This window comes from Arachis hypogaea, chromosome 12 (assembly GCF_003086295.3).
Source record: "Arachis hypogaea cultivar Tifrunner chromosome 12, arahy.Tifrunner.gnm2.J5K5, whole genome shotgun sequence".
NCBI lineage: Eukaryota > Viridiplantae > Streptophyta > Magnoliopsida > Fabales > Fabaceae > Arachis > Arachis hypogaea.
Window position 1 is genome coordinate 82,166,137 of NC_092047.1, and position 17,617 is coordinate 82,183,753.

The 17,617-nt window shown below is 34.4% G+C and overlaps 1 long non-coding RNA gene and 2 other non-coding genes across 6 annotated transcripts; all 3 read right to left on the reverse strand.

The window, feature by feature from the left end:
- Positions 1-776: 776 nt before the first annotated feature.
- Positions 777-3,556, reverse strand: LOC112727577 (uncharacterized). 4 transcript variants are annotated; one of them, XR_011868674.1, is made up of 7 exons: positions 3,394-3,556; positions 3,118-3,314; positions 2,720-2,769; positions 1,856-1,909; positions 1,699-1,769; positions 1,274-1,349; positions 777-1,047 (listed from the first exon to the last, which is right to left on the reverse strand). It is a non-coding gene; the product is annotated as an uncharacterized lncRNA (long non-coding RNA). The 4 variants fall into 4 exon arrangements; XR_011868673.1 differs by having other exon boundaries at positions 3,118-3,320; positions 3,394-3,555; XR_011868676.1 differs by having other exon boundaries at positions 1,274-1,345; positions 3,118-3,320; positions 3,394-3,554.
- A 5,547-nt stretch (positions 3,557-9,103) lies between these two features.
- On the reverse strand, positions 9,104-9,211 carry LOC112731395 (small nucleolar RNA R71). The gene has a single exon (XR_003167174.1). It is a non-coding gene; the product is annotated as a small nucleolar RNA R71 (small nucleolar RNA).
- Positions 9,212-17,109: 7,898 nt separating this feature from the next.
- LOC112730789 (small nucleolar RNA R71) lies at positions 17,110-17,217 on the reverse strand. The gene has a single exon (XR_003166598.1). It is a non-coding gene; the product is annotated as a small nucleolar RNA R71 (small nucleolar RNA).
- Positions 17,218-17,617: the final 400 nt, after the last annotated feature.

A 17,617-nucleotide genomic window follows, 5' to 3' on the forward strand; every position in this document is an offset into this window, starting at 1 on the left:
CGAAGGAACAGAGGCCGACCTACAAAAAAATCTGGTAAAAATGGTGGCTTTTTTGTATTTACAGTGGTTTGAACTACCATTATTAACAAGAACGGTGGTTTTAGAAAGCGACGTAATTCTGGTCGCCATTCTGGTTATTATGGCAATTTTCTAAAAACCACCACAATTTTCTGGGTTAAAATGGCAGTTTTGGATAGGTTAAAAAGGTGGTTTAAACCGCCATTATTTTCAAATAAAACAACATTTTCTGGTAGGTTGAAACAACGTTTCAAACCGCCATTTTTCCAGGGTGAAAATGGCATTTTTTGTTGGTTAAAATGGTGGTTCAAACCAGCGTTATTTCCAGGTTAAAAATGACGTTTTTTATTGGTTAAAACGACATTTATGAACCGCCATTTTTACCCTGACAATATGGCATTTTTGTTGGTTAAAACGGCGTTTGAAACCGCCGCTTTTGCTGGGTTAAAATGGAATTTTTGATTGGTTAAAATGGCATTTTGAACCGCCGTTTTTACCCTGATATTGACATTTTTTTTTGTTAAAACGACATTTGTAACCACTGTTTTTACCGGGTTAAAATGGCATTTCATATTGTTTAAAATGACAGTTACAAACCGCCCTTTTTAACGGGTACAAGTAACATTTTTTATCGTTTAAAAAGACAATCTTAACCATTATTTTTATTGCATTAAACAAATAATTTTTTGATTAAATTTTTTAAATAATAAAAAATTAATACCCAAGAACAAAATATTATATAACTCATAAACAAAGTATTAAACATAATATATGATTTTTTAGTATTGAAAATCAAAAGTAATAACCTCTATACAAATAAAGTATCTAACATAACATTATTTTTTAATTATAAATATCTTAACCTGTAGTTCTTAATACATCAAATCTCCATAAAAAAAGATTACACTGCTCTGTTGCTCGCTTTAGAGTACCTTTGGTTCCATATATCTGCTTTCACACTATCTGACCTATGAAGTACCTCTGGTGCAACATAATATGCACTCCCAACAATGTCATTTAGTCGTTCGTCTGTAGTCAATACACATTAATGAAAAATTAAGAAAGATCAGTTTCGAATCTATAAGCATCCGACTAAGCATAGAAAAGTTAACTATTATCTAGTGTTGTATATCATTAGATTTATGCTTAATAATTAACACTTTAGTTTAGTTTGTTGTTATCGTTCCTGCATAATAATTTGTAGTAATTCATCAACTTTGTAATAATTTTTTGTTATTGTTCCTGCATAATTAACCTCTTTTAAGCATGATTTTGATGACTGCGAGTAGCATCCTTTCTTCCACATTCAGCATCAACTTGACATTGCCTTTCTTCATATGCCAGGTAACTAAATGTCAATAAACTATAAAAAGGAGACATAAATACATAGTATAATCCATACATGACAGCACATTTCTATATTTTAAACAAAGTTAGAACTAAAACCTATAAACCCAGACAGGCAAATTAGCTTGCAACTAGCTAAAAGATAGCACAAGCATATGCTTATTACAGCACACCAAATCAATAAAATAGTGCATAATGCAAATATTAACTTATTTAGAACAAAGAAATCGAACACAAGCCATAACAATTTGGCGAACCTCTTCATACAAAACAACCAAAATTACTAAAAGAACCTTTAAGATTAGATAAAGAGGGTAAAAGGAGGAGGGGTACCTCTAGGGAAGAAGGGTAGTTTATAGACAGGGCAATCAGAAGGTGACTTCACAGATTTGACGATACAAAAGCTGAAACCACCAAAATTGAATTACAAACACATAAGAATGCTTTATTTTAGATTTTGTATAACAATAAGAAGAAGAAGAATACTTACCTGCAAAGGACATGGCTGCATGGGAGACTGGCCGGAGAATTCAGCAAACTTAAACTTCACACATCATTACAAAAAAAACAAGAAGATCCATCAATTAATTAATTAAACGTTATACTAACAAATATATAAATTTACATGATAAATTGCCATTTGAGTTGTTAGTTAGTTATACCATAATTAAGCAAATCATATCCACTAATTATACCATAATTTTTTATAAGAAAGAAAAGTTAAAGAGAAACAATGAATCAGAGAGATGCATTATCACCTTTCTCCCTGTGAAATTTTGCATCTTTTAGCATATTACTATTTTTTCTGGATTCTAATTCCAGGCATTATCTTTTAATGGCCAAAGATTTTGCTAGTGTAAAGTTGCAACTCAAAGGAAAAGGGAGATATAAATTTATTGATACTTTTGTGCATTTTCTATTAATATATAGTACTCTCTCATCTTATTGTAGCATGTTCATAGGAGATTAGGAGCTTCTATCTCAAATTTTGTCTACAAATAAAAAATATACAAATTGAAATGTGTAGTAGTGATCACTAATTAGAATATAAACCCTATTGGTAATAAGGCAGAGACTAAGAGATATATTTGCTGACTCTTTAACCATATTTAATGCGTGACCATATATATAATCACCAATTTTGTTTCATTTCTAAACAAAATATACAACCAATGTAAGCACATGAGTTCCACATAACAGAGCACACATTAAGTCAACCAGCTTTGCTAGGCAATAATCAACACTCAGAAACAGTACAAAAGTCAAAGAATCTAGCTAAGCATGTTTAACAACAGAATAATCAAGAACCAAATTTTTCAGAATGACAAAAGGAAGACAAGTATGTGAAACAGACCTAGATAAGTACCATTTGTAGGATCTCTTAGTGAGAAGTCCATAACGATGCTGTCATTTACGGAAATTGACAACAAAAATTAATTAAAGTTGTTCAAAGACAATAACAGCAACAACATTGAAATTCAATCGAAACGAAAACAAAATTGAAATTCAATCAAGTTATCTAGGTCCATCAAGAATTCAAAAAAATTAAAAATAAAATCAATGGAAACAAAAAATTCCTTTGTTCGTTGTTTTCTTTCAGTAAAAATTCCTTTGTTTGTTGTTTTCTTCTAACAAGGAAGAAAATCGAAAACCTAGAATTAACAAAAAAGTCGTAGTCATTGTTAGCATGAACATGGTATATTTACAAATCATGAGTATACAGAAGAAGATAATTCAAATTTGCATACTAACCTAGATGATCAACAAAGCTCGATGGAGATGGAGAAGTCGCAGAACACAACTTAATGCCACAGGAAACACTTGCGCAACAGATCTCATCAATGCAAGAGAAGCGTTGATGGAGGAGATTGCCACCAAAGGAGATCACCGCCAGAGAAGATCATTGGAGGAAACACTTGCGCAACAGATCTCATAGTTTTATGAAGTTTCTACAACTTGATTTTCCATTTCGAACTTTCAGGTATTTTCGACAACAGTAGAAAATTGAGGGAGAGAAAGAAGATCAACCTTGCTCTCACACGGAGATTGTAGCCGGAGGAGAACGCGCTACCAGAGGAGAACCTGCCATAGGAGATCGTTGCTGGAGCAGATCGCCGCCGGAACAGTCGCTAGAGCATAACACAGATCTTCGTTTTTGGGTTTGGTGGCATCGCGCGTTAGTTTCAGCAGTAATGGGTTTTTGGGTTAGGTTTTTCCTTTGTTGGAGAAGGGTTTTATTTGGGCCTTCTTTTTTAAATAATGATTTTCGATAATGGCGGTTTAAAACTGCCAGAATCACCAAAAGTGTCATTTTATACACATTAATTATAGCACCACCATAAAATGTCATAATACCTGAATATTATGGCAGTTTTTTAAAACCGCTGTAATATAAATGTCATTTTAAATTTTTTTTTGTAGTGCGACATTTACATTCCCCTAGTGAGTACCTTAGACATTTAGCAATATATGCAAATAAATTATATATTGTTATTTCTGTCAAGATTGTATTATTAAATATTTAGTTACAATTTTTTATTTTAACTTCTTATAAATGCAGTGGTTACCCATTTTATTTAGACCTCCTCCATGGATACTAGTTGCAACATATGTTTACAGCATAGTCAATGATAACAAAACTCATAGGTTTGTATAAATTTATCTATATTTTTCACACTTAAAATTTTTGTTTGAATTTGTCTTAACATTTATTTGAGCAGAGATGAAATATTAGCTAAATCAAGCCAATTTAGTGCCAAAATATCATCATTTAAGACTGCGCTCTACCATGTTAAGTAGAACTAAAATTTATAATTTACTATATAGGTAATTAATGTGTTAGCTTCAATGTTGACATATGAAAGAAGATTAGTGTCAGAATTGCATATGAATTGGTACATGCCAATAACCTTTGCAGTGAGTATATAAAATGTTTTAAAAAAATAATTTTTAAATGTAGTTCATTCTTAAATTATCATACTAAATGAGGAGGTATCGTTCAAAGAATATGCAAAGAAAATATCAAGAAGATTTCAAGGGAAAGGTAGATTACCTTAGAAAGGTGATTGAATTATTTACAATTTAATTTCTACAAAAAATTATTTAATAAATTTAATTTTCAAAAGTAAGAAGTTATTTTATTATTGGTACTTAGTGGTATTTGATTTTCAAAAGTAAGAAGTTATTTTATTATATTCAACACCTAATCTATCTAAAGAAGAGTCAAAGGATTTGACCATTAAAAGACTGGTAATTATACTTGTTTGATAATCTTAGTAGTCTAATTTTTATTATATATGTATATGTTGAATAGTTAAAATGGATATAGGGCTTTGTATACCAAAATCATATTATAAGATCCCACATTTTATGACTCCAACTGCACTGTGACGCCAAAAATTTCAAAATTTGTTGTTGTCATGTCAAATGAAATCAGGAGATGTGAAAAGTATTTGTTTTATTTATAGTTTACTCAACAAAATTATATTGCACTTCAACTTTTTAATTGAGCATAACTTATTTTGTAGAAATGATGGAGGTGTCTGGATGGCTCAATGGATGAGGGAATGTGGTTGGTGCGATCAATATTCTTTTATTGATGTAAGTAGTTGTAGCATATAATATAAAAAATTAAGTATCTATTTCAAATTGCATGAATATTTTTTTTTTACAGGTTTCGATGAAACTCGGATGAAACTTGCTTTAGATCTCATATTGCCTCAGTACAATGTGAAAAAAGGGATGTTGTCATCAAGGCTGCAGACAAAAATTATAAGAAAATTGATCCCAAGTACAGGACTTTAGTTAAAAAGTAGAATGCATTAGTGTTAGATCTCCACATTATTTATTTGTCTACTGTTAGTATGATATTCTTTCTTTTAATATTTGTTATTTCTGCTCATGTTATTCATCTTTTTTAATTGTTATTTTATTTCATTTAAAATTTGTTAATCTTTATGTAGTTTGATATATGTTAAATATATAATTTATGATTATATATGCTGCTGATTATTAGAATTGGATCTTTAAATGTATATTTTAATGTAAAATAGTTTATATTCAAATAGAAAATGATCTATACTCAAGCTCCTAAAATAATTTTTTATTTAACATAACTGTACGACGAATGAAAACACAAAATAATAATAATAATATACAAAAAAAGGTAAGTTTAGATGGATACATAATGTCCTTTATTCTTCTAAACTATGATTATTATAAGATAGTTGTCAAAATAATTTTTTTAATCGTTATACTATAGGTAATTTTTTGTCATTTGTTAACTCTTCTCAATATTTACTTTTAAACTTCTTTAAATACTTTAATTTAGATTTCTACCTTTCTCTTGCCTTTATTTTCTTCATCCAAAACTATAGTATTTCTTCAGAATGAACAAAAGTGAAAGTATATCAATACTGACAAATATGACAAAGATTATCTTAAACAAAAATATTATATTTTACAATTAAAAGTGCATAACTAGAGTATAAAATTAGAGTATATGAATACAAATAGTCATAAAAATTAAGTGATTACACGCTGGATAGTAAAGAAGAAGTTAAATGTAGTAGTATAACAACAAAGATAAGAATTTTGATTGTCATGACATCAAGAAAGATAAGTTTTTGTTAAACTTTCATTAATGCGACTATTTTTAAGACTTTTTGCTTATTGTCCTTAATAATAAAAAATATACTATTTTATTGATAAAAAAATGAACAAATGTATTAGCCCATGTATAGCACGGATATCAAGAGAAAAATTATTTAAAGTAATAAAAAACATATATCTTTATAAAAAAAACATACTTTAACGTATTGGAAAAATAAAAAAAAAAAACAAAAAATCATTAATTTTTTACAATGTTAGGACAATACAACAAAACCACCAATACATTTTTTACGATGATATTTATAGATTACCTCCTAACTTTTTTCAAAAGTGAAACGACTGCAATACATTTTTTTTTTCGCTAAAGCTTCGAATAATAAATAGCTTGTATTGATTTCTGTTTGTTCAGATGAATGGAGTAGGAATCTTTAGAGTCGTGATTCGTCTAGAAAGAAAGGAAGATAAGAAACTCATGCATTGAGCCTATATCAGAGATATCGATTTAGACGTAGAAGATATGGGTACATTAAGGGATAGGTCTTTTTATTTAAATAAAATAAAGACGGATCAATTTTACTTGATTCCCCTAAATCAAATTCGAAGACGTGAATCTCCTCAACCTACTAATATATAAATCGTGTTATGGTAGTGTTTATTAGATATTATATTAAACACTACAGGATGATTTATGTATCAAACTCTTTCAAAAAAAATATTCATAAATCGTCCCAGGATACTAAACATCCCAAATTATATATAATTTGTCTTAGGGTAGCATGGTTTACCTTTTTTTGTTCTAAATCGCTGTGGAGTAGCACGATTTATGTGCAACTAGCTACCCCAACCCCCTAGAACCATTAATGTACAACATCCTATTCTATACTAGCCAAGCATGATTAATGATAAACCACTATTTTATGGTTTATCTTGTGTTTAATTGAGTGGTTTCATCAAGTCTTCACCCACTTATTCATACTAATTGCATGATTTTATAATTCCTTCCTAGTTTTATTCTATGGTTGAAAACTTGCTTCCTAGAGATCTTTAATTTATATATTTTAATTCTCCTTTATACCATTTGATGTCGTGATCCGTGTGTTAAGTGTTTCAGGCTTCATAGGGCAGGAATGGCTTAGAAAATGGAGAGGAAGTTTGCAAAAATGGAAGGAACACAAGAAACTAAGGAGATGACCAGTGAACACTGACGCGCGCGCATAGCTCACGCGAGCGCGCGGAATAGAAAAAATCGCAGCGGCGCGAATGCATGCCTGACGCGTACGCGCAAATTGAAGTTTGAAAAAAGGACACAAACACGTGGACAACGCGTACGCATGACAAGAAAATTAGCCAAATCACGCGCACACGTGACTGACGCGTACGCGTGACCTGCGCGATCTGTAGAATTAACAAAAAATGCTGGGGGCGATTTCGGGCCGCGTTTTGACCCAGTTTATGGCCCAAAAACACAGAATAAAACCAAGGAACATGCAGAGACTCAACACACATCTTACACATCAATAGACATACAGTTTTAGATACATTCACATATTCTCATTAGGATAGTTTTTAGATTTTCTTTACATTCATAGTTTACTGCTTTTGCTTTTGGATATTGAAGAGTCATCACCTCCGTTGAAGATATTATTCTAGTTTGTTTTTTTACTTACTCTTTTATTTATTCCATATTCTTAATTTTTGTTTAGAGTGGTAATTGAATTATTTTCATGGATTATTAATGCAAAGAATTGCTTTTATTTTTAATTAATTTTGAATCCTTACTTTTATTTAAATTATCATGTCTTCTTCTTATAGTTTTATGAGCGTTATATTCATGTCAATGGAGTAGATTCCATACTTGACATGGGGGTTGATTAAAAGGAGACACTTGAGTTGGAAGGCTTAAGTGCTGATTAAATTGGAAGTTGTTGGCTAACACTAGACCTTCCCAAGGGAGAGGACTAGGATTTGCGAGTAAGAGTTAGCTCAATCACTTGACTTTCCTTTATTTAGTAAGGGTTAACTAAGAGAAAAGAACAACCTTTTTGGATACTACACTTAAGAGACCCCAACAAGGATAGGACTTCCAATTAATCATTCCCCCAGTCAAGGCTTTTTATTTAGAATATTAATAATCATTCTTAGTTTTTATTGCTTTAATTTACAATTATTTTAATTGCTCATTATTCAACTCTCAAAACTCTCGGAAAAATTCCTAATTAATAAAATAGCACCCTTTCCTGCAACTCGTTGGGAGATGACCTGGGACTCATACTCCCAGTATTTTTATTTTAAATTTTTGTGACACCTTTCTAAATTGGTGAGGCAGATTTTAGCTGGTTAAGAGCTATACTTGCAACGCTGTTCTCTTATTCAAAATCTCTTAATTGGCCTAACTTCTGCCATGCACCAGTTTTTGGCGCCGTTGCCGGGAAATTGCAATTGTGTACTAAATTATTAATTAGTGTACATATTTTTATTTTTATTTGCATATTTTATTTTTATTTTATTACCATGAGCTATATGTTTCTTTCATTGAATGACGCGTTCACTGCCTGATCTAAGCTTAGCCGCATTTGATCCTGAAATTAAAAGAACTATTTCACGTGTTAGGCGAGCTCGACGTCGGTTAGCCTCTGAGGGTGGTGAAGTGATTGTTATCGATTCACCAATCTCATTTGAGGGCAAATCTGAACCGCCATCCGAGAGCGAAACAAGCTCCTTTACTATTGATTCAGTTAATTCACGTGCAGATAGAATGGCAGCACCTAGGAGGATTACTCTCCAGGAAGCTGGAGCCTCAGATTTTACAATGCAGCCATATCAAGTGTATCATCCAACTCTGGCTGCAGATTTTGAGCTGAAGACTGCATTAATCAACTTGATGCCCAAGTTTCATGGCCTACCTGCTCAGGAGCCCATCAAGCACCTCAGGGATTTTTAGACAGCCTATTCTACTGTTAGGCGTCAGGGTGTGAATGAAACTTCTATTTTGCTAACTGCCTTCCCGTTTTCTCTTGAGGGAAAGGCAAGGGAGTGGTACTACTCCCAACCTGAAGTGACTGTTACCAACTGGGATACGCTCAGGAGAAAATTTCTGGAAAAATACTTTCCAGTTGAAGTTACAGACAGACTGAGAAAAGAGATCTCATGCATTGTTCAAGGTGAATCAGAAACTCTCTATGAGTACTGGGAGCGTTTTAAGAACCTTCTGGACGCATGCTCCCATCACATGATTGACAGGCTAGTATTGATCAACTATTTTACTCAAGGCATGAAGCCTCGGGATAAGACTACACTAGATGGTGCTAGTAATGATTCTCTGAAGAAGTACAAGACTGCAGATGAAGCATGGCAACTGATCAGTGACTTAGCTGAGTCCAACAGAATCACAGGCACAGGAATAGCCACTTAAAAGCTGTTGCAGAAGTTTTCTCTAGCACTGAGACTTCTGCTCTTACACAGAGTATATGTGAAATGACCAACCTACTAAAGCAATTACAGTTGAATCAAAAACAACAAGCTCAGCCTTCCCCACCACAGCAAAGCCAATAGTTAGTCCCCCAAAGTGTATACGGCATATGTGCTGATTATAGTCATTATACTGATGAATGCCCACAGCTCCAATAAGAAGACAATACTGTGGCAGCTACTCATAACTTCTATGACCGCCCGAATCAAAGATACAATCAACAAGGCAGTAACTACAACCAAGGTGGGAACTATAACCAAGGATGGCAGGATAGCTCCAACCAAGGTTGGAAGGATAATTCCAACCATGGCTGGAGGGACAACTATAACAGAGAAGGCAGAGACAACCAAGAAAACCAGAGGTGGAATAACAACAACAGACAGCAGAATCAGAACCAACCTTACAGAGCTCCTCACCTAAGGCAATCACAAGGACCCCAGCACAACCAACAACAAGTACCACAGATCACTTATCCCACTTCCTCATCAAACGATGAGATACTTTGTTCTCTTGCACAAGGTCAACAAGACATGCAGACTACCCTGAACTCTACTCTAAATGGTCTGAATGCCACTTTACAAGCTCTCGCCGCCCGGATAGATTCATTACCTACTTCCACTAACCAACCTTTAAACTCCAGTAGAATTCCTTCTCAACCTTTACCTAACCCCAAGGGTGGCATCAATGCTATTACTTTGAGGTCTGGAACCACACTGCAAGAGAGGAACCAAGAGGAGCCAAGCCTACAAGTACACGCCCCAACTGAGGATGTGATAGAAGTGGAGGATGCTGAAGAAGAAGAGGAAGTACAAGACAAGGTTGAGGAAGAAGTAGCTCAGCAAAGGAATGAAGCACCAAAAGATGCAGAAGCTGCAAGTGGCGCCATTCCTATCCCATTTCCACACCTTGCAAGGAAGTCCAGAAAGCAGATGGAACTTGATCCCAAAATGGTAGAAATTTTCAAAAAGGTTGAGGTAACTATTCCCCTTTTTTATGTTATTTAGCAAGTACCTAAATATGCAAAGTTTCTGAAAGATTTATGCATTCATAAAGAAAAAATTAATGAATTAGAAACTATTCCTTTAGGTAGTTCTATATCTGCTTTAATGGGAGGTATACCTGAAAAATGTAGTGATCCAGGTCCATGCATGGTTAACTGTACCATTGGAGGTGTAATATTTTTTATTGTATGTGTGACTTAGGAGCGTGTGTTAATATAATGCCATTGTCTATATATGATACTCTAAGGCTCCCTCCCTTAAAAAGGTCGGCAGCTCGTTTTGTGTTAGCAAATAAAAGCATTATTACAGTAGTTGGAATTGCTGAAGATGTATTAGTGAGCATTAAGGGGCTCACATTTCCCATTAACTTCTATATCCTGGAAATGCCCCCCAATGACTCAGGAAGACCATCATCAATCCTGCTTGGAAGACTATTCCTGAAAACCTCGAAGTTCAAGCTGGATGCATTCTCAGGAACTTACTCCTTTGAGATAGATAGAAGAACAGTGAGTTTCAGTTTAAATGAGGCTACGAAGCACCCTCCGGAAGATCGTTCTATCTTCCAGTGTGATATCATTGATGAAACTATAGCTGAACTTCACCAAGAAGAATTAGAAGAGAAGCACATGGAGCAAGGTCCAAGTGTGGGGACACCCTCTGAACATAATGAAGACACCTTACCATTACCACTAGCTCCAGATGATCCAGAGCCTAGCCATGAGGAGAAATTAGAATTGAAGCCCCTTCCTCCACACCTCAAGTATACTTACCTTAAGGATAATCAGAAGTTCCCAGTCATCATTGCAAGGGAACTCACTTCTCAACAGGAAGAGCAACTGCTTAGTGTGCTGAGAAAACATAAGAAAGCAATTGGGTGGAGCTTGGCGAATATAGTAGGCATCAACCCTCAAGTTTGTGAGCATAGAATATATTTAGAAGAGGAATCAAAACCTATCCATCAACCCCAAAGAAGATTGAATCCAACCATCTTAGAAGTTGTCAAGAAGGAAGTAACCAGGCTACTTGAAACAGATATCATTTACCCCATCTCAAACAGTGAATAGGTCAGTCCAGTACAAGTGGTGCCCAAGAAGTCTGAAGTCACAACAGTAAAGAATGAGCATGGAGAGCTCCAGACAACTAGAGTGCAGAATTCATAGAGGGTTTGCATTGACCATAGGCGTCTCAACCAAGCTACTCACAAGGATCATTACCCCTTACCATTTATTGATCAGATGCTTGATCGCCTGTCAGGTAAATCCCATTATTGCTTTTTAGATGGTTATACAGGCTACTTTTAAATTCATATAGCTCCTGAAGATCAGAAGAAGACCACTTTTACATGTCCCTTTGGAACGTATGCTTATAAAAGAATGCCTTTTGGCTTATGTAATGCACCTGCTACTTTCCAAAGATGCATGATGAGTATCTTTTCAGATCTTATTGAGAACTCTATGGAAGTATTTATGGATGATTTTAGCGTATATGGTGATTCATTTGACCTTTTCTCGGATAGTTTAGCTAGAGTATTAGACAGGTGTGTTAGTTCAAACCTTGTATTGAATTTTGAAAAATGTCATTTTATGGTAAAATAAGGGATTGTTCTAGGACATGTTGTCTCTAAAACTGGTATTTCAGTAGATCCAGCAAAGGTGGATGTCATTTCTAGTTTACCTTACCCCTCCTTTGTGAGGGAAGTCCGTTCGTTCCTAGGCCATGCAGGTTTTTACAGAAGATTCATCAAAGACTTCAGTAAGGTAGCATTACCTTTATCCAAACTACTGCAGAAAGATATTGAGTTCGAGATTAGTGAGGACTGCATGAAAGCGTTTGATAAGCTGAAGATCGCCCTGACTCAAGCTCCGATTGTGAGAGGACTAGACTGGAGCCAGCAATTTGAAATTATGTGTGATGCCTCCAACCACGCAGTAGGAGCGGTGCTGGCCCAGTGCGAAGGTAAGGATCCTTTCGTAATTGCTTATGCATCTAAGACCTTAGATGCTGCTCAGTCTAATAACATTACAACTGAAAAAGAACTTCTTGCTATTATTTTTGCTCTGGATAAATTTCGATCCTATTTACTTGGTACTAAGGTAGTAGTGTACTCGGACCACGTAGCTCTAAAATATTTATTAGCTAAAAAGGAGTCCAAACCAAGGTTAATATGTTGGATACTGTTGCTACAAGAATTTGATTTAGAAATTAAGGACAGGAGTGGTAATCAGAATTTAGTGGCAGAGCACCTGAGTCGCCTTGAGCACATTAAGGATGACTCCACTCCCATAAATGATGCTTTCCCATTTGATAGCTTGCATGCAGTATCTGAAGTAGTTCCTTGGTATGCACCTATAGCTAATTATCTAGTTAGCCATACTTTTCCTCCCAATTTAACTAAGCATCAAAAGGACAAGCTAAAAAGCGAGTCTAAATATTATATATGGGATGACCCATATCTATGGAGGTGTGGTGCTGACCAGGTAATTAGGAGGTATGTGCCTCAATCAGAATTCCAGTCCATTTTAGAAGCTTGCCACTTTTTTGAGAGTGGAGGACATTTTGGCCCTCAAAAAACAACTAGAAAAATTTTAGATTGTGGATTTTGGTGGCCTATTGATGAGCGGATAATTTATACGCTTTTTGGCATTGTTTTTACATAGTTTTTAGTATGATTTAGTTAGTTTTTAATATATTTTTATTAGTTTTTAAATAAAAATCACATTTCTGGACTTTACTATGAGTTTTTGTGTTTTTCTGTGAGTTCAGGTAATTTCAGGCTGAATTAATTGACCTGAGCAAAAATCTTATTCAGAGGCTGAAGAAGGACTGCAGATGCTGTTGCATTCTGACCTCCCTGCACTCAAAGTTAATTTTTTGGAGCTACAAAAACCCAAATGGTGCGCTCTCAATTGCGTTGGAAAATAGACATCCAGGGCTTTTCAGCAATATATAATAGTCCATACTTTTCCCAAGTTTAGATGACGCAAAATGGCGTTTAACGCCAGCTTTCTGCCCTATTCTGGCGTTAAACGCCAGAAACAAGTTGCAAAGCAGAGTTAAACGCCAGAAACAAGTTACAAACTGGCGTTCAACTCCAAGGAAGACCTCTACATATGAAAGCTCAATGCTCAGCCCAAGCACACACCAAGTGGGCCCGGAAGTAGATTTCTGCATCATTTACTTATCTCTGTAAATCCTAGTAACTAGTTTAGTATAAATAGGACTTTTTACTATTGTATTTATATCTTTGGATCATTTTTAGATCTTGGGAACGTTTTTCCTGAGACTTGGGGGCTAGCCATTCGGCCATGCCTGGACCTTGTTCTTATGTATTTTCAACGGTAGAGTTTCTACACACCATAGATTAAGGTGTGGAGCTCTGCTGTTCCTCATGAATTAATGCAAAGTACTATTGTTTTTCTATTCAACTCAAGCCTATTTCTTCTCTAAGATATTCATTCGCACACAAGAACATTATGAATGTGATGATTATGTGATGCTCATCATCATTCTCACCTATGAACGCGTGCCTGACAAACACTTCCGTTCTACATGAAAACAAGCTTGAATGCATATCTCTTAGCCTCCTGATCTACGATCAGAGTCTTCGTGGTATAGGCTAGAATTATTGGCGGCCATTCTTGAGATCCGGAAAGTCTAAACCTTGTCTGTGGTATTCCGAGTAGGATCTGGGAAGGGATGGCTGTGATGAGCTTCAAACTCGCGAGTGCTGGGCGTAGTGACAGACGCAAAAGGATTACTGAATCCTATTCTAGCATGATCGAGAACCGACAGATGATTAGCCATGCGATGACAGCGCATTTGGACCATTTTCACTGAGAGGACGGGATGTAGCCATTGACAACGGTGATGCCCAATATACAGCTTGCCATGGAAAGGAGTATGAATGATTGGATGAAAGCAGTAGGAAAGCAGAGGGTCAGAAAGAACAAAAGCATCTCCATACGCTTATCTGAAATTCTCACCAATGAATTACATAAGTATTTCTATCCTATTTTATATTTTAATTATGTTTTAATTATCAAATCTTCATAACCATTTGAATCCGCCTGACTGATACTTACAAGGTGACCATAGCTTGCTTCAAGCCGACAATCTCCGTGGGATCAACCCTTACTCACGTAAGGTTTATTACTTGGACGACCCAGTGCACTTGCTGGTTAGTTGTGTGAAGTTGTGACAAAGAACTAAGATTATGAACGTGCGTATTAAGTTTTTGGCGCCGTTACCAAGGAATGAACAATCACGATTTCGTGCACCAAGTTTTTGGCGCCGTTGCTGGGGATTGTTGGAGTTTGGACAACTGACGGTTCATCTTGTTGCTCAGATTAGGTAATTTTATTTTAATTTTAAGTTTTTGTTTTTATTCTTTTTATTTTCAAAAAATATTCAAAAAAAATTTAATTTATTCTATGTTCTTCAGAATTTTTAAGAATGAATTCTAGAGTTTCATCATGATCTGTTGAAGCCTGGCTGGCTATAAAGCCATGTCTAAATTCTTTTGGACTGAGGCTTCCTCTTCACATGCTTGAACTATGTATGCTGAAGCTTGGCTGGCCATTGGCCATGTCTAGTGTTTTGGACCGGAGCTTTCACTGAAAGCTTGGCTAGCTAGTAAGCCATGTCTAATTCCTAGACCGGAGCTTTAGACTAACTTTGCATGATTCCTGGAATTCTCATTAGAAATTTTGAAATCCTTATTTTCTTTTTCAAAATAATTTTTGAAAAATACCAAAAAATTTTTTAATAAAATCATAAAACCAAAAATAATTTTGTGTTTTCTGTTTGAGTCTAGTGTCAAATTTTAAGTTTGGTGTCAATTGCATGTTCTAATTTTTCATAAAAATTTTCGAAAATTCATGCATAATGTTCTTCATGATCTTCAAGTTGTTCTTGATGAATTTCCTTGTTTGATCTTTGCATTTCCTTGTTTTGTGTCTTTTCTTGTTTTTCATATGCATTTTTGAATTATTAGTGTCTAAAGTTTGAAAATTTCTAAGTTTGGTGTCTTGCATGTTTTTCTTTTCTTAAAAATTTTTAAAAATAAGTCTTGATGTTCATCTTGATCTTCAAAGTGTTCTTGGTGTTCATCTTGACATTCAAAGTATTCTTGCATGCATCATGTGTTTTGATCTTGAATTTTCATGTTTTGAGTCATTTTGATGTTTTTCTCTCTCTTTATTAAAAATTCAAAATTCAAAAAAATATCTTTCCCTTATTCTCTCATAAATTTTCGAAAATTTGGTTTGATTTAGTCAAAAAGTTTTTAAATTTAATTGTTTCTTATGAGTCAAGTCAAAATTTTCAATTTAAAAATCCTATCTTTTCAAAACCTTTTCAAAAATCAAATCTTTTTCATTTTTTTTATTTTCGAAGATTTTAAAAATGATCTTCAAAATCTTTTTCTTAATTTCATTTCAAAATCTTTACTAACAATTAAGGTGATTGATTCAAAAATTTTAAAGTTTGTTACTTGCCTATTAAGAAAGGTTCAATCTTTAAATCATAAAAATTATATCTTTTAGTTTCTTATTAGTCAAGTAATCAACTTTAATTTTCAAAATCAAATCTTTTTAAATTTCTTTTTCAAATCCTTTTCAAAATAAATTTCAATCACATCTTTTTTTTAAAATCAATTTCAAAATCTTTTCTAACTTCTTATCTTTTCAAAATTGATTTTCAAATCTTTTTCAATTAATCTTATCTTGTCTGATTCTTATCTTTTTCAAAACTACCTAACTAATTCTCTCTCTAATTTTTGAAAATCACTAACCTCTTTTTCAAAATTTCTTTTCATTAACTAATTATTTTAAATTTTAATTTTAATTTTATTCCTTTTCGTATTTTTGAATTATAACTAATATTTAAAATAAAAACAAAAATATTTTTATTTTATTTAATTTTCGAGTTCTTCTCCCTCTCATCTCCTTCTATTTATTTATTTATCTACTAACACCCCTCTTTCACTCAAAAATTCGAACCCACTTTTCTCCTCTGTGTTCGAATTCTTATCTTTTCCTTCTTCCATTCTTCTCTTCTTATACTCATATAAGGAATCTCTATACTGTGACATAGAGGATTCCATATTTTCTTTTCTGTTCTCTTCTTTTTCATATGAGCAGGAACAAGGATAAGAACATTCTTGTTGAAGCTGATCCTGAACCTGAAAGGACTCTGAAGAGGAAGCTAAGGGAAGCTAAAGCACAACTCTCTGGAGAAAATCTGACAGAAATTTTCGAAAAAGAAGGAGACATGGCCGAACCCAACAACAATGCAAGGAAGATGCTTGGTGACTTCACTGCACTAAATTCCAACTTACATGGAAGAAGCATCTCAATCCCTGCCATTGGAGCAAACAATTTTGAGCTAAAGCCTCAATTAGTTTCTCTGATGCAACAGAATTGCAAGTTTCATGGACTTCCATCAGAAGATCCTTTTCAGTTCTTAACTGAATTCTTGCAAATCTGTGATACTGTTAAGACCAATGGGGTTGATCCCGAGGTCTACAGGCTTATGCTTTTCCCGTTTGCTGTAAGAGACAGAGCTAGAATATGGTTGGACTCTCAACCTAAAGATAGCCTGAACTCTTGGGATAAGCTGGTCACGGCTTTCTTAGCCAAGTTTTTTCCTCCTCAAAAGCTTAGCAAGCTTAGAGTGGATGTTCAAACCTTCAAACAGAAAGAAGGTGAATCCCTCTATGAAGCTTGGGAGAGATACAAGCAACTGACTAAAAAGTGTCCTTCTGACATGCTTTTAGAATGGACCATCCTGCATATATTCTATGATGGTCTGTCTGAATTATCAAAGATGTCATTGGACCATTCTGCAGGTGGATCCATTCACCTAAAGAAAACGCCTGCAGAAGCTCAGGAACTCATTGACATGGTTACAAATAACCAGTTCATGTACACTTCTGAAAGGAATCCTGTGAATAATGGGATGCCTCAGAGGAAGGGAGTTCTTGAAATTGATACTCTGAATGCCATATTGGCTCAGAATAAAATATTGACTCAGCAAGTCAATATGATTTCTCAGAGTTTGAATGGATTGCAAGCTGCATCCAACAGTACTAAAGAATCATCTTCTGAAGAAGAAGCTTATGATCTTGAGAACCCTGCAATAGCAGAGGTGAATTACATGGGAGAACCTATGG